The sequence below is a fragment of the Schistocerca nitens genome, chromosome 2 (assembly GCF_023898315.1).
Source record: "Schistocerca nitens isolate TAMUIC-IGC-003100 chromosome 2, iqSchNite1.1, whole genome shotgun sequence".
NCBI classification, from domain to species: domain Eukaryota; kingdom Metazoa; phylum Arthropoda; class Insecta; order Orthoptera; family Acrididae; genus Schistocerca; species Schistocerca nitens.
In genome coordinates this window covers 74,418,324-74,442,321 of record NC_064615.1, presented here as the reverse complement: position 1 = coordinate 74,442,321, position 23,998 = coordinate 74,418,324, and the positions used below count along the sequence as shown (strand labels likewise).

Here is a 23,998-nt window from a genome sequence, read left to right as displayed (position 1 = left end):
GCCTATGTAAAACGGCTAACAACCAAACACTGTCATAAACATACTTCAGCATCAATCGGGACGCTGATAATAAGATTAAAAACCGACCTCTTCACTCGCTGGTGACCACCACTAGACAGGAAACAGGCAATCAGTGATCAAGAAATAGACTGGACTCAGCAAACTACATATCTTGGTATTGCACTTGACAAAAAGCTGACATACATCCAATAAATAACAGCAAAACGCTAATAGAAACAATTCATGGCTTGTATCCCATGCTTAGCAGCACTTACATGCTTATCAAGACTAAACTTAGGCTCTATCACGTGAAGTTACACCAGTGATGTTGTATGGTTGTTTCTCCTATGGCACAGTCAGCAGATCCAATATTAAGAAACTACAATTAATCCAAAAGAGATGTCTCTGCCAAACACTCAAAGCCCCAAGGTGGACAAGAATACAAACTATGCACAATGAATTGAACATTCAAACGATAGACCCATTAATCACAACGAAGACGCAAAGCTTCCCAAAAAAATGGACGCAGTGAGGCCTTAGACGCTGCTTTCCTGCAAAAGTTAACAAAGAAAGAGAAACTTGAACCCTTAACCTTACAATCTTGGAAGCCCAGTTCAGCTGCCAAAGGTGGTAGCACTCCGAAAGCGGAAAAAAAGAGTTGCAGCTTGACAGCTACGTGCCCGCCACCCAACCCCCCACGACCACGGCGTCCGGGTCCATGGCCTCCCACGTTAGACCACTGAATATAATAGCTGTATGGTGCAGCAGTAACATGGAGGTACTATTCCATGAGCAGTAATGAAGGCAAGATAATCCTACTCAGTATCCGGTACTCCGAAAGTTCTGATACATATAGTACCACAGCCAGCTTTCAGCTATGTCGGTACCCCTGTAGCATGGTAAGATTTAACAGAAAATACTACCTGTTTAAGAACACGGACAGTGTAAATGGAAGAAATTCAGTTTGACTTGGAGTTGGGCATCTCAGGATAATGTGCAGCTAGCATTGTACAGGCCACTTTGCTGGAGATCTCGCGTTAATTTGCAGTCCCCACTGTACAAGCCACTTGCCGAGGATCGTGAATCCAGCTCGCGAATTATTCTTTTTTTTTCATACTCCACCCTGAAGAGAATGGAAATACATACAAATCGTGGAGGTTTATAGTATATATACTGTTGATGCAGATACAATAACGATGATCGAGAATGTCGTTTTTAGCGATTGGTAGGGCAACCGCTATGCAACCACGTGTGTATGTATGTGAAGCAATGTCTTTGGCGTGACGAAAATAAACATATTTGTTTTTGGATCGTGTCAATTGAGGAATTCAGTAGAATTTAAATATTTAATCCAATTTGGTGATCTGAAACTGTGTTTCGAAGATGAGAAGAAATCAGTTATTGAAATGTGATACATTAATTTAAATTTAGCTCAGTTTGTAAAGTTGTTCTCAGGCTCGAATCCCAAGCAAGGTAATGAACGAAAAATTCGCTTGAAAGTGTGAAGTTCTTACCAGAAAGTGCCTTAGTATGACGGGAGAAAACGACGTTGGTACGTTGTTTCCCACACCGCATTCTGCTAGCTGCAGAGCGAAATACAAAAAAAATGTCAACAAGTTTACATACCGGTGCCAAAAAATGTGTATATATACGTTAACTTCATTATTACGACAAATACCGACATGTGTAAATATTACAGGGCTGTGATTCCCCGATAAGCGTAAACTGATAAGTTTCGAGGATAGTTGGTCCGGCATTATCAGTCGACGAACATACACATTATTAACAAAAATGTAATATTTTTACCACATTTACACATTAGTGTATATAATACAGACAGCACTATAATGGGAATGCCATTAGTTTAAGCTTAAATTCTGCCCCGGGAACATTTTTTCTTTCTTCTAATATGTTGTGTAAAGTTGCTTGCCCCATTTCTGTACAAGTTATCTCAAGACTAATTATAGATAAGATTCGGTTAAGAGATTTGTAGCCCAACTAATTGCTTCGATAATAAAACTACAACCGGTTTGAAGTTAATCGTTTTTTAAAGGACGTTTATCAGCGTTCATATAAATGTTCTTAGAAAAAGTGTGACAGCTTATTGTGCCACAACTTTTGGCAGCACGGTTTAATTTTCTTGGGTAAAATACAAATAATTATAGCTTTTCCTGTGCAGACAATTATTTATACGTTTTCGGAAAATTGTGGAAAATTCCAAATACCGGTATCAGATTCCTGTACAGCATTGGTTTCATTAAACATCCTCCATATAACGTGCGTGCAGTGTATAGGACTAACGTGAAATTCAGCTTCTATGAAAGACTATGCAAATTGTGGTTGTACAAGAGAATCACAGAAAGATGCTTAAGGTGTTGAGAGCTTCGCTGAAAACGCTAGGTAATGTTCACTTGTAGGATTCATCCTATAAACCATATAATGCAAAACAGGAAGGAAGTCAGCAGTCAAACTCAACTCAAGCAGTACTTCATTGCAGATCTAGATATCAGCTATATAATAGCTAAAATATAATAATTATGAAGGAACTTGACATTGAATGACAAAAACAGGTTTGGTATCACAGTAATACAGAACTGGGGACTTATAATAAGGAACATACCATTTCAAGTGAGTCACGTGGGCTAAAAAAGCTTCTAACTGCACAAGTTGTTACACATCCTCAGCACATATATAGCTTAGTTCAAACTGAGGCAGCTGCTTACAGACCTGTACAACCAGCCAAAATGCACATTATATAGGATGAACAATGCTCTCTATCCAATGATGTGTATAACCAGTGTTCAAACAAATTTTGTATATAAAATTAATGTAGACAGGTAGCATTTACAGTAAAATAACAATTTTGCATAAAATAAATTACAAGGTAAGGTTATCACTGGCAATGACTTTAATGGAACAATGCAGTGAACCTGACGCGACAAATGTGAATTAAAATTAATGTTACAACTTCTTCAAAAAATCCTTAAACATGATTGAAAGCTTGACATTATGGAAGCGTTCGATTCCACCTGTCTGTTTTGACCCATGATGCCATCAATATGGTAGAAATGGCTAGTTACAGCGTATACAATATGGTGACTATGACGTCATTACACAGCACCATTATAAATCAAATAAAATCAAAAAAATTTAAATTACAACTTTCTGCTTAACCAACAAAACCCCTGGAATTGGACATTTCCCTTGACCTATGTAGGTCAACCGCAGCTCTCGGTCCCAAAAAAACAACACCCACATCTTTGAAAGGTGGACTCGGGCATTTCCCTTGACCATATAGCTCAAGTGCAGCTATCAATACCAAAAACATCAACACCTGCACCTCCGAAAAGTAGAATAAAAAACCCTGATAACTCAAAACCCGATATCCACAACATTAATTAAAACACAACCGACCTACCATAAATACACAACAGACAACACGTCAAAATTACTATAGAATAAAAGCTAAGCAAAAATTACTTACCGACAAAAGCCTCCAGCAATACCACATGGGTTGACCACCACACGCACACACTTGTACACAAAGGTGCACCCACATTACGCCACCAACTACCTAAACTCAAAACAATGTTAGCACGATGACAACCAAAACTCAGATGAACCCAATACCACATGTGGAACTCAGCACAGCCTCACCTCCCACCAGAGGGCACCATCAAGTACAACAACATGATATCTACAAACACAACCAACTCAAAAACAACGTGACATAGTGACACCACCACCATTACGTCACGGATCAAAACAGACGGGTGGAATGAGATGCTTCCAGTAACCCGAAAGCTTGGTATAATCGGATCACAATTATTATCTTTTATTTTATTTTATTTTACAGTGTCTTGTACTAAATATCAAAATCCACACACTGTCACACCACGTAATAAGATCATAATGAACTTGGAGTTATGGGTGTTGAGTTGCATGACCTGCAATAAAACTTGCTATAAAATGTTTGTTGAGAATTCTGTGAAATAATAATGGCCTGAATTGATGTTCATAACATTATTGTCTATGATAATGTCAATAGTTACAGTGAAAATAAGCTTATTTTACAGAAGACCTCAGGTGACAAAAAATTTCAATCTTATCTAGGAGCTCTAAAAAATCTGCTCAACTCACTTCTAAGCAGCAACATCAAATGTATTTGGAACACTGTGTCCACATGCAGTCAGATAGGCAGAAAAATGAGATTTTGTACTACATCCTTTCTTCCCAGCGCTTCATGTTCACTAAATCTCACTTCACATCATCTTCCAGTTTGCCCACATAACCCGGCATCACAGTCTGGACATTCTAATTTACAAACAACTGACTCATGACAAATACTTCTTTTGTCAATACTACTAATTAAGCTTCAACCAAGGTTATTTGTGGTCAAAAATGAGACTATAGTTTTATGCTTTATAAAGCACTGATGGCACTTTCATACTAATTGTACCATAGTATGTTAAACAAATATATTTGCTGTTGCTGTCTTTTACTTTACTGCTCACGATGGGTGAAACTCCTTGTTGACTTTTAACTTCAGTTTTATTATGCACGCATCAAAAAAAGTTTTGCATCACCCTGGTTCCCAGAATTCCTGAAGATAGACGTTGCCTGTGGGTACTGTATCATAGACACTGTCCCTTTGTCTGTTCCGAGTTGTCACTAAAACCGCCCAAAGATGTAAACATCCATGCATGAGCAGTGCCAATTAGACAGAGTGGGTCTGACAGCCCATCAGTTCCAGTCATTCCACCAGGAAGAAGGTACACGGCTTGTGTTGTCTGTAGTTCATCCCTGCCTAGACGGTCAATACAGCGTTTTGATCACATCCACTTTGTTACTTTGTGCCAGGAAGGGCTCTTAACAAGGGACGTGTCCAGGCTTCTCGCAGTCAACCAAAGTGATGTTGTTCGGACATGGAGGAGATACAGAGAGACAGGAACTATCGGTGACATGCCTCGCTCATTCCGCACAAGGACTACTACTGCAGTGGATGACTGCTACCTACGGCTTATGGCTCGGAGGAACCCTGACAGCAATGCCACCTTGTTGAATAATGCTTTTTGTGCAGCCACAGGACGTCGTGTTACGACTCAAACTGTGTGCAATAGGCTGCATGATGCGCAACTTCACTCCTGATGACCATGGCGAGATCTATCTTTGCAACCACGACACCATGGAGTGCAGTACAGATGGGCCCAATGACATACCGAATGGACCGCTCAGGATAGGCATCATGTTCTCTTCACCAATGAGTGTCGCATATGCCTTCAACTGGACAATCGTTGGAGGCAATCCGGTCAGGTTGAACGCCTTAGACACACTGTTCAGCGAGTGCAGGTTCCCTGCTGTTTTGGCATGGCATTATGTGGGTCCGATGTACCCCGCTGGTGGTCATGGAAGGTGCCGTAACGGCTATACGATATGTGAATGCCATCCTCTAACCGGTAGTGCAACCATATTGGCAGCATATTGGCGAGGCATTTGTCTTCATGGACAACAATTCGTGCCCCAATCGTGCACATCTTGTGAATGACTTCCTTCAGGATAACGACATCGCTCGACTAGAGTAGCCAGCATGTTTTCCAGACATGAACCCTATTGAACATGCCTGGGATGGTTTGAAAAGGGCTGTTTATGGACGATGTGACCCACCAGCCACTTTGAGGGATCTACGCCGAATCGCAGTTGAGGAGAGAGACAATCTGGACCAACAGCGCCTTGATGAACTTGTGAATAGTATGCCACGATGAATGCAGGCATGCATCAATGCAAGAGTACGTGCTACTGAGTATTAGAGGTATCAGTGCGTACAGCAATCTGGACCACCATCTCTGAAGGTTTCGCTGTATGATGGTACAACATACAATGTGTGGTTTTCATTAGCAAGAAAAAGGGCCAGAAATGATGTCTATGTTGATCTCTAATCCAATTTTCTGTACAGGTTCCAGAACTCTTGGAGCCAAGGTGATGCAAAGCTTTTTTTGATGTGTGTAAATATTACTCACATGATACTGTGGATAATATTCACTTTTGCAGTATGCTAGATAATGTCTTACTGCTTTACACTCAGCCTGTTATAATGGGAGCTTAAATAGGCAGTTAATAGCAAAGTTAAAAAACCCGTTTCTATGCTGACTTGGATGGTGCTTAAATGAAAGTCTACAACACTATTATTGTAAGTGTTTTTCTGGAAAATACCAAAGGCATGTTTCCCATTTTCACTCCAAAAATCCAAATATAAAAGATATTAGTTTCCACTTCACAGTTAAGTTTGATTTCATCGTGTAAACCATTAAACTTTGTGACAGATGTATTCTTGTTGTCATTGTTGCATTTATTAACAAAAGTGTGTCATCAATATATCTAAAACAATCAATTACCTTTCCTGCCAATCTGAGATTTTCAAGGAAAGAACTTTTCAAGGTAATTAATAAAAATATTGGCTAGCTGGTCAGAAACGGAACTTGCCACACTCAGTCCATCAACAAATTTAAAGACAGCAGATCATAACCTCATAAATCTCATTCCAAGATAGCCAGTTTTGTTACTAATAATTTCAAAAGTGCTGCCCTCCAATACATTAGTATACAAGCTTACTATGCCCAAAGACACAAATTTCAAATCTGCAGTGTCCGTTATATCATGAATGTACTGGATAATTCATAACTGTTCTTGCTTGAATATTGGTGATTGTACAGGAAGTGTTACTTTAAAAAATTCAGATATTTTATAGTAACTTTTCTGAAAGGTCCTCCTCTCTCATCAACGTTGGCATGACCAGCAGATGTTTGTCAGATTTAGCACCTTAGGGTAAAAACTGACTTTTGGTTCACTATGTGCACTAGCATCAGCAGACTGACCTACTAATCTCAGAATTTTTTGTTTTCATGCCGTAGCCTTGTTTCATTCACTATTTTATTCACTGTTTCCCCCACAACAACAAACAAAAGGTCAAACATTAAAGGAGTTACAAGCATTGCCAACTTAAAATGCAGCCTATACAAATCGTCACTTATCATCTGCTACTGAAAAAAAAATTCTAATTTCTCTCCTCATAATGAACTCTTCACATTTGCATCTGCAAAAGCAGCACATATTTCTTGTAACTGTTGTCAGTATCATAGACAATAATGTTATTAGCATCAATTCAGGCCATTAAATGTTTCATAGAATTCTCAACAAACATTTATAGGGAGTTTTATTGTATGACATATCATTCAACACCCATGACTCTTAAGTTTGTATGATCTTATTACGTGGTCTGTTAGTATGTGAATTTTGCCATTTAGTACAAGACATTGTAAAATAAAATAAAAGATAATTGTCATCTGATTACACCAAGGTTTCAATCAAGGTTAAGGATTTTTTAAAAGTTTTAACATTAATTTTAATTCACATTTTTTGCATCAGGATCAGTTCATTTTTCTGTTAAATCATTCCATCTGGTTACTTTAACTTGTAATTTATTTAATGCAAAGTTGTTATTTTACTGTCATTGCTATTTGTGTACTTTAGTTTTATAATACTAAATTTGTTTGAACGCTGGTTATAAATATCAGTGGATAGAGGGTGGGATCAGTGGATAGAGGGTGGATATCAGTGGATAGGATAGGATAGTGGATAGTCCCCAGTCAGTAAACAGCAACTTCAGTTTTAATTAAGCTATATACATGCTAAGGTGATGTAACAACATGTTCTGTTACAAGCTTTTTGAGTGTACATGACTCACATGAGATGAAGATGAAATGGAAGATATCATACTGCGTGAAGAGTTTGATAGAGCACTGAAAGACCTAAGTCGAAACAAGGCCCCAGGAGTAGACAACATTCCATTAGAACTACTGACAGCCTTAGGAGAGCCAATCCTGACAAAACTCTACCATCTGGTGAGCAAAATGTATGAGACAGGCGAAATACCCTCAGACTTCAAGAAGAATATAAGAATTCCAATCCCAAAGAAAGCAGGCATTTACAGATGTGGAAATTACCAAAGTATCAGTTTAATAAGTCACAGCTGCAAAATACTGACGCGAATTCTTTACAGACAAATGGAAAAACTGCTAGAAGCCAACCTCAGGGAAGATCAGTTTGGATTCCGTAGAAATATGGGAACACGTGAGGCAATACTGACCCTGCGACTTATTTTAGAAGCTAGATTAAGAAAAGGCAAACCTACATTTCTAGCATTTGTAGACTTAGAGAAAGCTTTTGACAATGTTGACTGGAATACTCTCTTTCAAATTCTGAAGGTGGCAGGTGTCAAATACAGGGAGCGAAAGGCTATTTACAATTTGTACAGAAACCAGATGGCATTTATAAGAGTTGAGGGGCATGAAAGGGAAGCAGTGGTTGGGAAGGGAGTGAGACAGGGTTGTAGCCTCTCCCTGATGTTGTTCAATCTGTATATTGAGCAAGCAGTAAAAGAAACAAAAGAAAAATTCGGAGTAGGTATTAAAATCCATGGAGAAGAAATAAAAACTTTGAGGTTCGCCGATGACATGGTAATTCTGTCAGAGACAGTAAAGGACTTGGAAGAGCAGTTGAACGGAATGGACAGTGTCGTGAAAGGAGGATATAAGATGAACACCAACAAAAGCAAAACGAGGATAATGGAATGTAGTTGAATTAAGTGGGTGATGCTGAGGGAATTAGATTGGGAAATGAGACACTTAAAGTAGTAAAGGAGTTTTGCTATTTGGGGAGCAAAATAACTGATGATGGTCGAAGTAGAGAGGATATAAAATGCAGACTGGTAATGGCAAGGAAAGCGTTTCGGAAGAAGAGAAATTTCTTAACATCAAGTATAGATTTAAGTGTCAGGAAGTCGTTTCTGAAAGTATTTGTATGGAGTGTAGCCATGTATGGAAGTGAAACATGGACGATAAATAGTTTGGACAAGAAGAGAATAGAAGCTTTCGAAATGTGCTGCTACAGAAGAATGCTGAAGATTATATGGATAGGTCACATAACTAATGAGGAGGTACTGAATAGAATTGGGGAGGAGAGGAGTTTGTGGCACAACTTGACTAGAAGAAGGGACCGGTTGGTAGGACATGTTCTGAGGCATCAAGGGATCACCATTTTAGTATTGGAGGGCAAAGTGGAGGGTAAAAATCATAGATGGAGACCAAGAGATGAATACACTAAGCAGATTCAGAAGAATGTAGGCTGCAGTAGGTACTGGGAGATGAAGAAGCTTGCACAGGATAGAGTAGCATGGAGAGCTGCATCAAACCAGTCTTAGGACTGAAGACCACAACAACATATGCTGTGGCTGGTTGTATAAGTCAGTAAACAGCAACTTCAGTTTTAATTAAGCTATATACATGCTAAGGTGATGTAACAATATGTTCTGTTACAAGCTTTTTGAGTGTACATGACTCATTTCTAATGGTATGTTAGTTACCAGGAAGTCCCCAGATCTACATACCTGCAATACTGATCTCATTTTATGCCATTCAGTGAGTGATTCCTTTGTATTTCTTATATATTTGGCACTGATGGTAGCTATTCTGTAGCTGAAATCTAGATCTACAATAAAGTATTGATTGAGCTGCAATGGATTGCTGACTTCCTACATGTTATTTATTTTTATTTATTTACACGTCAAGTTCCGTAGGACCAAATTGAGGAGCAAATCTCCAAGGTCATGGAATGTGTCAGTACATGAAATTACAACATAAAAGTAATAACAGATAAAAATAAATGTTCATGAACCTGAAAAATATCAGTCCATAAGTTTACGTAAATGCAATCAGCAATAAAATAAGAATCAGCTTAATTTTTCAAGGAACTCCTTGACAGAATAGAAGGAGTGACTCATGAGGAAACTCTTCAGTTTCAATTTAAAAGTGTGTGGATTACTGCTGTTGTTGTGGTCTTCAGTCCTGAGACTGGTTTGATGCAGCTCTCCATGCTGCTCTATCCTGTGCAAGCTTCTTCATCTCCCAGTACCTACCGCAACCTACATCCTTCTGAATCTGCTTAGTGTATTCATCTCTTGGTCTCCCACAATGATTTTTACCTTCCACACTGCCCGCCAATACTACAACTAAGATTTTTGAATTTGAGTGGCAGCTTATTGAAAATGGATGCAGCAGTATACTGCACACCTTTTTGCACAAGAGTTAGGGAAGTCTGATCCAAATGTAGGTTTGATTTCTGCTGAGTGTTAACCAAGTGAAAGCTACTTATTCTTGGGAGTAAGCTAATATTGGTAACAAGAAACAACAATAAGGAATATACATATTGAGAGGCCAATGTCAAAATACCCAGTCTCGTGAACAGAAGTCGACAAGAGGTTCATGAACTTACACCACTTATTGCCCGAACTGCCCATTTCTGAGCCAAAAATATCCTTCTAAAATGGGAAGAGTTACCCCAAAATATAATACCATACGACATAAGCGAATTAAAATAAGCAAAGTAGACCAATTTTCCTGTCGAACGATCACTCACTTCTTGATACCATTCAAATAGTAAAAATGGCAGTATTAAGTCTTTGAACAAGATCCTGAACGTGGGCTTTCCACAACAGCTTACTATCTATCTGAACACCTAGAAATTAGAACTGTTCAGTTTCACTAATCATATGCCCGTTCTGTGAAATTAAAACGTCAGCTTTTGTTGAATTGTGTGTTAGAAACTGTAAAAACTGAGTTTTACTGTGATTTAGCGTTACTTTATTTTCTACGGGCCATATAATAATAATAATATTGTGTGACTAGGGCCTCCTGTCGGGCAGACCGTTCGCCTGGTGCAAGTCTTTCGATTTGACGCCACTTCGGTGATTTGCACGTTGATGGGGATGAAATGATGATGATTAGGACAACACAACACCCAGTCCCTGAGCGGAGAAAATCTCTGACCCAGCGAGGAATCGAACCCGGGCCCTTAGCATTGACATGCTGTCACGCTGACCACTCAGCTACCGGGGGCAGACTCTACAAGCCATGAACTTAGGTCATGTACTGTACTATTTGAAACCAAGCCAATGTTGCACACAACATCCTTTACTACCAAGCTATAGTGTTATCAGCAAACAGAAATATTTTAGAGTTACCCATCATACTAGAGGGCATATCATTCACATAAATAAGGAACAGGAGTGCCCCAACACTGATCCCTGGCACACCCCCCACTTGACAGTACCCCTCAGACCCCACATCACAGCCGTTATCAACATTTTGAATAATGACCTTTTGCTGCCTGTTGCTAAAGTAAGAGGTGAACGAATTGTGAGCTACTCACCATATTCCGTAATGGTCCAACTTCTGGAGCAATATTTTGTGATCAACACAATCAAAGGCCTTAATTAAATTAAAAAAATATGCCAAGCATTCGAAACCTTTTGTTTAACCCATGCAGTACCTCACAGAAGAGAATATAGCATTTTCAGTTGTTACACAACTTCTAAAGCCGAACTCTACGTTTGATAGCAAATCATGTGATATAAAATGATCAATTATCCTTACATACGCAGCCTTTCCAATAACTTTTGCAAACACTGATGGCATAGAAATAGGTCTAAAATTATCTACGTTATCCCTTTCTCCCTTTTTATAAAGCGGCTTTACTACCGAGTACTATAATCGCTCAGGAAACTGACCATTCCTAAAGGAAAAATTACAAATATGGCTAAATACAGGGCTAACATGTGCAGCACAGTACTTTAATATTCTGCTAGACACACCATCATAACCATGAGAGTTCTTAGTCTTCAGTGATTTAATTATCGACTCAATCTCCCTCTTCTCTGTATCACAGAGAACTATTTCAGACATCGATCACGGAAAGGCATTTGCCAAGAAAGTAATATGATTTCCTGTAAAAACTAAATTTCTATTTATTTCACCAGCAATGCTCAGAAAATGATTGTTAAATACTGTACATATTTCTGATTTATCATTAATAGAAATATTTTTACCGTGAACTGACTTTATATCGTTGACCTTGTGCTGCTGACCAGACACTTGATTCACAACTGACCATGTGGTTTTAATTTTATCCTGTGAATTAGCTATTCTGTTTGCATACCACATACTCTTTGCCTTCCTAATAACATTTATCACTTTACAATACTATTTGTAATGGGCTACTTGATTGTGACTACGTCTAACATTTTGATACAATTCCCGCTTTGTTCTACATGATATCCTTATCCCACTAGTCAGCCACTCAGGCTGCCCATTACTGCTAGTACCCCGTTTAGAATGTTCTAATGGAAAGCAACTCTCATAGAGAATGAAAAATGTGTTAAGGAAAGCATTGTATTTATCATCTATGTTATTGGCACTGTAAACATCCTACCACTCTTGTTCTTTGACAAAGTTCAAAAAACTCTCTATTGCTGTACCATTAACTTTCCTACATAGTTTGTAATTAAATATGACATTGGTTTGAGTACAAAAGCCTTTTAGTGTTAAAATTTGTGCATCATGGTCTGAAAGGCCATTCACACTTTTACTAACAGAATGCCTATCTAGTAATGAAGAATGAACAAACATATCGTCTATGGCTGTGCTGCTGTTCCCCTGCACCGTAGTTAGAAAAAACACAGTCTGAATCAGATCATATGAATTGCACCATCTTACACAAAATTTATATTGAAGTCACCACATATAACTAGTTTCTGGTACTTCCTACAAAGTGAATCAAGAACCCCTTTCTAGCTTGAGCAGAAATGCTCTGAAGTTGGAGTTAGGAGACCTATAAACAACAACAGTTAGAAGTTTAGTTTCACTAAATTCAACTGCCACTGCACAACATTCAAATATCTGTTCGGCGCAGTGTCGTGATACGTCTATGGATTCAAATGGAATACTGCTTTTTACGTACATGCCACTCCCCCACCCTGCAAGGAACTCGTTGAGAAACAGCCAGCTAATCTGTATCCTGGTAGAGGAAGCCTCTGAATTGTCACAGTTTTTTAAGTGGTGCTCTGATATACCAATAATTTCAGAGTCAACATCTATAAGCAGTTCACTAACATTATCTCTAATACCTCTTATATTTTGATGAAATATGCTAATTCCTTCTCTACTTGGAAACATTACATCCTCGGAAGGTGAGCCCTTAGCTAGAGGGACTTCCCCTAAGCAGGTATACCTATCAGCTGACTTCATTCTAAAAATGGTTCAGCTCTAACACCAACTACTACAGGAATTTTTCCATGAGTGATCCCACCATCACCCACTACACTGCCACCTATAAGCTTTATCAACCTCCCCTTCCCATACCTATTGAGGTGCAGGCCATGCCTAGTGAAACCCGATCTACTGATAGACCCAACTGGCACCACTGAGATGTGAGCCATGCCCTCTGCCATCAGCACCCTCCCCAGCCCCACGTTAACACTCCTAACAGCCGCATTAAGGTGAGGCCAATCATGACACTGTAACAGTTGCACGAAATGCACATTGGTGCCACCAGTTTGATTAGCTATCTTTACCAGGTCACCACCTACATCATATTCCCCGTCTGTAACAAGACTGTTCCCTACTCCACCCACTAGCACTACCTGATCTTCCTTCGTAAAATTATTACGTAACTCCCCTATGCTGTCAGTCAATTGAGCCAGCCCTGCACTAGACTTCACTATGCTGGTGACCTGATACTCACTCCCCAACACTTCCTGCAACTGCTGGCCCACACCTCTACCGTGGGAACTACCTAGCAGCAGAACCTTCTTCTTTCTGCTAGACTTTGCAACTAACCTAGGCCTCCTAATTGCTGAGGACTGCTGCATGTTCCCTACATCTACAGCTAAGCGAGGCTCCTCTCCACTCAACTCTTGACAGTTGATCAAATCTATTGCATGTACGCAAAGTAAAACTGTCTGTATACCTCCTCTTCCTAGCTGCCTTCTAGCCAACTGCCAGTTCTCATTCCCCACCACCCTTCACCCTCCTCAACCTACCTAGCTCCTCCTTTGCGCGTTGTAACTGCACCTGAAGAGCACAGATCTTATGCTCCTGCTCCTCTATCAACTTATTTCTACTAAAGATTCTGCATTCCCAGGAGAGGATTTCACTAAAATGACCACTGGCTTCCCCCAGTGAAAATACTTTGAACAAATCCCACACTGTAACCCACTACTCACAAGCCTACAACAGAGCCCACACTTCTCATTCATGGTAAAATTTTACAGTTACTGAAAAAAACTATACGTCTATGTTACCAAAGTTCATTTACACCAGTAGAACTATTTATATAACTAACAATAATGGTCTCCAAATTCTCTGCCTACTAAGAAAGCAACTACTTGTATTAATACTACTACATCGCAGCTAATACCAATACCAACAAAACTCAAAATTATTAGCTAAAACCAAAAAATTCAAACGGCCACTGGAACACTAAATGAAGTTAAAACGCTGAATGAAAATTGTACTGAAATATTTCACTAGAAACAATAAGAAACATCAGTAGAAAACTAAAGCACGAAATTTACTAAACAACTTCAACGCACAGAAAACTCTAAAAAACACAGTGAGCGAACGATTACAAAAGTTTATTAAGTTGTTATTTCGCCACCATTGGCACACAACACCACTGAAAACTATTAAATTTAATAACTGTATTACAGTGCACAAATAAGTTTGACAGTACTTAGCTTTATAACCACTACAGTTGCAGTGCATGCCACAAAATATAAACACACTACTGAGGCGCGAGGATTAGATGAACGACACAAGCACACGCTCGAATAATAGACCACTTGAGTCAATAACACAGGATTACATCACAGTTATGGATTACAACGGTTCTAATGGAATCCAACATGATATAAACCATATATTTGCCTCTTAAATGGATTTGCTGTTCTCTTCCAGAACTGAAATAAATAATTCTGCATTACAAAATAAAAGACACTAAAAGTTTGGTATACCTCGCCAATGATTGATGGAGATCACTGGCGATTCATCTACATTTATAACATCATCATCCTGTTTATTTTGTCATTGCATTCTTTGCTTATCTATGTGGCCTTCCTCTTGTAACCTGTCTCTCTATTTTACAGCTTACTACAGACTCCATTTGCATTGTACCTGTCAGTAATGTTATTTAGTGCTATTATTTGATAATAGGTGCGATGCTGGCTTCATCCCTTACTTATTGATGGTTGGTGTGTGACATCATACATGCTCAAACAGAAAGAAAACAGAAGGCTGACAATATTTATATTTTGTGTACACTAGTTTTGACAATATTTATTTTTTGTGTATATTACTTTTTGAAATATAGGTTGGGGTGTCACAGACTGATCTGTGACATAGCCCAAGGTATAGGTGAGGTTGGAAGTTGACAGTTTTGTTGTTAGTTTGCGAAGCAGTATCGTTTGCTTCAGTTAATTCTCATGTCAGATCACTAAACTACAGGTAGGTAGCTTCATCAGAAAAATCTCAACATCTGCAAATACAATAATCATCATCCTTAATATCCCCAATTCATAATACTGAAGCATTGTAATGGGTCACAGAGCGTGAACAATTTTGTATGCATGAAAGAATAAAAGTTTATGCAAGATATAGTCGAGAAATTGTTTTGTGGTCTGTAATTCATGTGTCACTCTCAAAAGTAATTTCTGTGTGTTCATACATAAGACTATCTACTTCCATCCTGTTGCTTATCTGTAACCTTTGGGTTTGCTTCAGTGACCATACAAAGTGCAGTGGTGGAATGTTGTGTGACACAAGGAATGTAGAACTTGGCATTACTGCTCAGCTGCGAGCATAATACTCATTGTACAATAGGTTTTCCCTTATATACAACGCCCTGCTTGGATCAGCAGTCCTTTCTGTGACTATGGAACACACTAATTTTCACAGTAACACATTAAATGGTCATGTGTCCTGTTAGGTAGTAATCACACTCTTCCAAACAAGTGCTCGTGAGTTCACTCTTCTTGAACAAAAGCAAACAAAAATTGGACTAGAAACTAATAGTGGATCACATTTAAATTGTCAGTGTGTGTTTTTAACCTGAAAGACAAGAAGGAGGTTTTGAAATGAATCAATTTTTCTCTGTTCATATGCTTTGTATGCAATTGCTTGAGCACGAAGTCAGTGAAAATGTTTACAGTTCTTGTTTATCTGAAAGATGTTTACTCGAAATAGACAACATTACCACCCCCTTGACAGGAAAAGAAGAATAAGAAGAAGCAGAAGAAAAAAGGTCTTTGTAAACCAAATTCACATTCTGCCTCACAATGCTGACAAACCTATCAATTCAGCATCAGTCTGAAGGAAGCCAGAACACGTAATGAATACTGAACCAATAGCAGCTATAACCAGAGCTATTTGTTGTGAAATCTCAAATCTGTTTCGCCATTCACTGCTATTATCCTTGCAACTGAAAATGCAAGGTGGCCCTGTGTTGTAATATCTTCCACTAGTGATTAACCATTAGTTAGCAATGTTTTTTCTTGCGTTCCCAGCCAGTGTCAAAGTATTAAAAAAAAAAAAAGTTAATATAGAAAGTATTCGTATGTATGTGGCCATTACCTGCTTGACAGCAAAAATAGCACATACAAATCTCATACAAATTATTCTACATGTTCCATATGTTGTAAGTAGTAGTATGCATTACAAAACGGTAGCATTAATTTGTCGGGTGATTAATAAACACTTTTTCAATAGTTTTTGTTTTACTTTATAAGAAACTGTACTTAGTTGCCTCCATTCCTCCCCATTCCACGAAACTGATGAGTTGTCGTTACCCCTGCCCTCAGTTATATAGTCTGCTGATGTTTATCAGCCATTGACAAGACTTTCTGTAATAATGTCAATGAAATTCTACGGGTACAGCTCAAAAACTGTCAATAGATTTTCTGTGATAATGATGATGAAATTCTAGGGATACAGCTCATCACATGCAAAGGAAAAGAATTAGATGTAATAGGCATCATAAGGTAGGAAATGTGATGACAGTACAGGTGAGAAATCCTTGGATTGTGGGAACCTGGCAAAAAGAAGGATACAAGTAAAATACTTGGGGAAGACCTAAACATAGCGCAGAAGGATTGTAAAGGAAATATGAACTTGCAGGACTGGAATCAATTTGTAGCAAATGGGAGTGGATGTTCTTCTGGTAGAGCCTCTTGACATATAGCATAAAGTGGGTGTAATGGAGGGGATAAGTGTCCATAAGGTTGTAGCAGTTGAAGTATGCCTAGAGAGCACAAGGCTGACCAAAAAAAAGTTGTAGGATACCACAAAGCAAGGGGGGGGGGGGGGGGGATGATTATCTTGTTTCATCTGCAACTGGATTATGCAGTTATCTAGATGCAATATTTCAGTGGTCCATCTAGGCGTAATATTTCAGTGGTCCATGTAGCTGCCGTCTTCAGGTGAGAATGTTGTCTGCTAATTTTGCCAGAAATGATTCACACCATGAATGGTGGTCGTTTTATATCCCGTAGATGACCAATTGCACTTATGCCAAAAAGTGTCACTGAAGCCCTCTAATCCAAGTGAAGGTACAGTGCCCTGTGGCGAAAACTGGCAGACACAGTGGAGCACTCTCCGGTACCTTTGACAGTACATTCTGCAGTTCTAGTCAATGACCATTATTTTTTAATGTCAGATAAAACAATAGTCCACATTTTACTTAAAGGGCACCCCTTGTCCTTGTTTATGAGATCTGTTCATAATTTGGATTGGATTGGATTGGATTGATTTGGGGGAGGAGACCAAACAGCAAGGTCATTGGTCTCATTGAATTAGGGAAGGATGGGGAAGAAAGTCGACTGTGCCCTGTTTAAGGAACTTCCCAGCATATGCCCATTCATAATTTCACTGCGATGATGTGTTGGAGCAAAATGAAGTTGGCATCCTTGCACATGTGTTTAATGTGTAACTGCCAGAACTTTCATTGTTGCGTGTCTATTAGTTATTGTTCAGTGCTTTATTGAATAGAATGCGCTGCACAGTTTACGAATTTCAAGATGGCAAAGTTCAAGAAACAATGTGTCTGCATTAACTCTTGTGTGAAATACACCAAATGATGCAGAAAGCCTATGGTGATGAGTATTTAGAACATACACGGTGTTACGAATCATTCACACAATTTAAAAATGCCCAGCTGGAAGTTAACGATGACCATTGAACCGTGAATTTACTTTCAAAACTTTTTCTTAAGAATTTACTTTATTTACTAGCGATTCATCAAGAACATTAACACATTTAATCACACTATGTGAGTGTGGATGTAGTTGCCAGTGGTTAACTGATGAAAACCAATTTTTTTCAACAAATGAAAATTTTATTCCTAAAAACCCTTTCTTTTTTTAAAAAAAAAAAGATAAAAAACAGACTTAAAAATTATAATCAGAAAGCACACTCTAAATATCAAGTTAAAAATTAATTCAGACGCAGAAATAACATTTTTTTTTTTTTTTTTTTTATAGTATGAGCTTTCGGGCTGAGAAGCTTGCCGCTCCCTTTCAACACGGCCGTAGTCATGACCGCTCACAACAGCCGTTGAAAGACTACACTGGTACAAATCTGCAACACACAAGATTACTTTAAACTAAAAAAGGCGGCCGTGAAGCAATTCCGTTGACAATGGTCTGTCTTGTAGTTGCGAATTATAGGAGGTGAGAAACAGTTGCAATGCTTGATCCCTGGTGTGTGCAGTGTGAGGTTTCGCCACCTGCTGCTTGAAGATTCTGACAAAATGTTCTGCTTCACCATTTGACTGTGGATGGAATGGTGCAGTAGCTAGATGCTGTACGCCATTGCACTCACAGAATGTTTCAAATTCATTTGACATGAAATGAGGGCTGTTGTCTGACACTATGACTTCAGGCAAATTTTCAAGGCAAAAAATAGAGGACAACACTTGAGCTGTGCTACATGACATTGTCACAGCAACAGGAAACTTGCTATAAGAGTCTATCACAATCAACCAACGAATGTTCCAAAAGGGTCCACCAATGTCTATGTGCATACATTGCCGTGGTGATTGCAACTTGAATCAACTGCCATGGCCTGTGCAACTTTCCTATAGTTCAGAGGAACGGAGTGAAGCAATTCAGATTCATGAGCATTGATGTGACAACAAGATGCAGTAGAAATGTCAAAGTCTGTATCAGGACCAATTGGAAGACATGAAAGTACATCTGCACTACCATGTTGAGCAGTCGAATGATACACAATCTCATACTGGTATTGAGGCAACAACAAAGCCCATCTTTGCAATTTTTGGGAATTTTGTACGGGAACTGGCTTCTTCGGACGAAGCAAAGACTGCAGTGGCTTGTGATCCGTTACTAAGTAGGATTTTCTGCCATACAAATAGTGGTGCAATTTGGCAACACCATACACAATAGCCAATGCCTGTTTCTCTATTTGTGAATTGTTACACTGAGCTTTTGACAACACTTCTGATGCAAAAGCAATAGGTCTGTCTCTATTGCCAAATCTGTGGGAAAGCACTGCACCGATTCTGTAATAGGAAGCGTTAACTTGCAACACAACTGGTTTGTCAGGATCAAAGTGAACCAAGCATTGGTCACTGAGCAATGCATCATCAAGTTTTTGAAAAGCTTCTTGGCACTCATCTGTCCAGACAAAGGGAATGTTCTTGCAATGCAAACGATGCAATGGAGCTTCAATTTGTGCAGCATTCAGTATGAACTGAATATAATATTTCATTTTCCCTAATACTGACTGCAATTATGTGACATTGCGAGGAAGTGGCAGATCACATATGGCTAATAAATGTCACTGAAGAGGATGTACACCTTGACTGCTTATGACATGACCAAGATACTGCAATTCCAGTCTATGCTTTAGTCCTGCATCAGGTAACACACAGGCAAATTTTCACTGTGTTCTTCAGGTGTACAACCTACCATGGCAATATTGTCCAAATAGTTTGAACAGTCTGGTACTTGATCAGTCAGCTGCTCCAAATATAGTTGGAATATGATGGGTGTGGAAGCACTGCCAAAAGGCAAACACAAATATTCAAATAAGCCCAATGAGTGTTCACAACACACACATTTTGAGATTCTTCATCTAGTGGTATTTGAAGATATGCGTTGCGCAAATCAATTTTTGAAAAGTAGCAACCAGCCCCAATCTGTCCATGAGATCCTCTGGGCATTGCAATGGATAAGTATCAATCACAATTTGTGAGTTGACTGTAGACTTAAAGTCAATGCAGAGGCAAATGCAACCTGAAGGTTTGAGGAGCAAAACCAGTGGACTTGCCCATTGACTATCTAGCAATTCTTTAAGTTCAACATCCACTTTGTCCTGTAATTGAATGGGAAAAGTTCTGGCCCAGCAAAATTTTGGCTGAGCATTGTCTTTTATAGTAATATGTGCAGCAAAATTGTTAGCCTTGCCTAAACCTTCAAAAAAGAGTACAGGGAATTCTTTCAGCAAGCTAGCTATACTGACGTATTGAATCCAGTCACTGGCAACCATTGTCCTGAATTTGAAAACAAAAAACATCAAACTAATCAAGGCCAAATATGTTCACACAATCACGTGATTGTAGCACAGTGAAAGTCACAGTTCGCATATGTGAGCGATATATCGCAGGCAAAGTACATTATCTGAGAACGGGAATGTCTTGCCCATTATAAGCCGTCAGGTGCATGCTAGTTTGAGACAGATGTGGGGAGTCTAACAGTTCATACGTAATGCGACTCAGCAATGTAGCAGAGGCACCTGTGTCCAACTGAAATTTCACACGTTTTCCACTAATATGCAAATGAACAAAAAGTTTGTTGGCTGGTGTGGCACTGAAGAAACTGTTTGCTTGCTAGTTTTGCTAATGCATGAACAGGCTTTGAATACACTGCATTAATTACATGGGCCTTGTGACTAGATTTTTTTGAGTGGGCAGAATTCTTACGTTTGTTCTGTTGCAAACATATGGATTGTACGTGACCTTTCTTGCCACAAGTGTAACACTGTGCTTGTCTGGACGGGCAGCCTTGGCGTTTGTGCCATGAATAGCTGCAAGGGCATGACCTAACTCTGTTCGCCTGTTTAGAGAACTGTTAACACGCAGTTTGGCATGCACAGGCTGTAGCTGCCTACTGGGCTGGTCGTAAGCAAGAGATGAGTCAACCCAACAAATTGGTGGCCGCTCAGATTTATCGGCCGACACGGTACCTGAATCGTACTCATTGAGAATCTGCACTACATGCTGGAATGAGGGATCAGTCTGTTTCAAAATCTGTTCTCAAAGTTTGACATCAGTTACATTGTACACAATTGCATCACGCAACGTAACATCTGAATATGAAGCACCACAAGCACATTTGAATTTGCATTTCCTTGTCATACCCTGCAAAACTGTTACCCATTCATGATAAGTTTGTTCTGACCTTTTCTTGCAACAAAAGAATTGGTACCTAGCTGCCACCACAGTCACTTGTTGGTCATAATAGTTAGCGAATCTTCAACCTAATCATAGGAAAGTTCACTCGGAGTTGCGTTAAGGAACAATTTCTGACTGAGGTGAAAAACTGCACTTTCTTTCCTTGACAAAAAGTAATGGAGTTTCACAGTACGTGGTACATTGTGAGCAATTATGTGGGCTTCATGCTGTTGCAACCATTCGATCCATTCCTCTTCTTTTTCATTAAACTGGAGAAAAGGTGGTATGGCACTCGGAGCTACAGGTATTGTTTGCCCACGACAAAAGAAAACTTTGTGGCAGCCAGGCACTGGGTTCTTCGTACACTTCATCGCCAATTATTTTGTCTCCAGGCTCGTCATCAAATATGAGGAGTCTAGGAATCCTACATACTTGGTTCAGTAGAGAAACAATTCAAAATGAAAAGGGCATGTAAAAGCAAAATAACTGGAGCTGACACTTCTATCCAAGTCACTAGTCTTGAAGCTGCTGTTCAACTTGGGCACCTCCAGTCATTCGAGGCACTTATGTCCTCTTCACACAGGGGCCGCTGTCGCATTGTCATGCTGGAGAAGGGCCCATCAGCATATGATTGGCTGACGTCTTCTAACAGCCATTTCTTCTCTATCGTTCCCGACTGGCATGCCTGTGCTTGACTTTATACAGTAACAGAATAAATAACATCCTTGGACAGCTCCACAGGACACCATTGGTTTCATGGTGCAAAACGATTACAGCACAGTACACATACAATTGACATAACGTAACTGGGTCTAAAGGCCCTCAGAGTAGTCCCCTGCTGCATTCACCAGACACTGCCAACAGTGTGGGAATTTCCAAAGACCATCTGAGTAACCATTTGCCATACCATGTCTGAATCGGGTCATCTATTGTTGCACAGCATTAACACGGTCCTGTTGTGTCATAAACCATCTACCTTATAGTGCTTTCTTTACCTTTCATGTGAGATAAAAGTACAGAGCAAAAGGTCAGGAGAGTACAGAGGGTACTCCAATTCTTCCCAGCTCCACCATCTCAGCTGCTGCCATACAAACTCTGCTTTATGCAGTTTTGTGTGGTTTTGCAGTATGATTGCACTGTTCATAGGATCTGAACATTTCTCTCAATTGCCACATTGTACCTGTCGCACCAGTAAACTCCTGTAGTACTCTGCAATCACTGTTACGCCATGTGGAATGAAGCAGTACGCTTGACACCTCTGATGTCATATGCAATGATCACAATTAATTTCATGGGGGCGAAGGATTCTGATGGAACTTCTGCCGTCTTGGTAATCCGGTATGTCGTAATTCCACAGACTGGTGTTTGAGTGCCTGTCTGTATGCCCTGGCCCAAAATTCACCGATGGTGACTATTCATGACAGGAAGTGGTTGCCATCCTGTTGCCTGCATGCTACGTGATCGAAGCATATAGTATGTAGCATCCACCGTTGAACTTTCACCAGTTCATGTGGTGCTTACTGTGATGCGATTTTGCACAGTTGAAGCTCTGTCTGCAATGTCCTTTGGATGGTGTGTTTCTCAATACCACTTGACCACTCTAACTACAGTAGCATCCATTGTTTGTCATCATCCAGAAGCTACTCAGTGACGCACATGCCACATTGGTCCACAGACTGACAGGTTGTCCTGAGCACTGCTGATCACCATTTACCATACAACCTTGCTGAAACTTGCCTACCTACCTTGCAACTGTACAGTACAGGAGGGTAGTATTCCCATCAGTTCATTGTGCCATTCTCTCCCATTTCTCCCTTTGCTATTTTGAAGTATGCGCACTGCTCAGAATGGGTTATCGCCATCTCTCACGACACTCGCCACACTAATTTTGCAGCACACTGTGAGCTACTACCAGCAATCACAGAGCCATCATTTGTTGTGAATATAAACTATGCCTGCATGGCCTCCGCATGAGGAATAGTAGTTTGTGATCTGCTCACATATCTGCAAAAAACAAATCAAAAAATTGCAATAACTATTACTCCAACCCTCATACAATCCTATGTGGGTCTATTTATTCATCTACAGTTTTTTAGTTTTCTATTGTTCTCAGCAAGCAGATGGCAGGTGCAACTAAAATTCAGAGGCTTGATGACTTTCTTAGTGACAACATGTCGGTGTTTATTTATCATTCATGACGTCCTTAACTTTCCACAAATTACAATGTGAGACACCGTTTTAAATATTTGGTGGAGTTCCTGGACATCATCATTTGTGATAAATTTACCTAGCCATCATATCTAAGGGATCTGAAGGCATGGTCCCCCGTGTTTTTATTTATTTATCTTTTTTAAGTGATTGTATGTATGACCGTATATCTGTATCTGTTATTCCCTAAATTGTCTGGGTATTGTGGATCTATTATTTGAGCATTGGGTTATTGTGTGTCTAGCTGGTGAATTAGTTGGTGGAGCAAAGTTGAAGTCTCTTCTTATAATGTCACCAACTTTATTTTAATGTGTATGAGTGTGGTTGGTTCGCCTAACAATTCTTTGATGTGTGTGTTGGTCGTATATGTATCAGCATCTACGATGGTACGGAGGATACAGTTTTGGAGAGTTTGGAGTTTGTGCAGATGGGTGTC

General features: G+C 39.5%; 1 protein-coding gene across 3 annotated transcripts in view; it reads left to right on the top strand.

The window, feature by feature from the left end:
• Positions 1-1,275: 1,275 nt before the first annotated feature.
• The window catches only part of LOC126235738 (tRNA 2'-phosphotransferase 1), a 70,527-nt gene continuing 47,804 nt past the window's right edge, over positions 1,276-23,998 (top strand). For 2 of the 3 annotated variants that reach the window (XM_049944519.1, XM_049944518.1), the window contains exon 1: positions 1,276-1,473. The gene's annotated coding sequence lies outside the window, so the exon portion shown is untranslated. Of the gene's footprint in view, positions 1,474-1,531; positions 1,553-23,998 lie in introns of those variants that run through there. The other variant, XM_049944520.1, reaches the window with a different exon arrangement.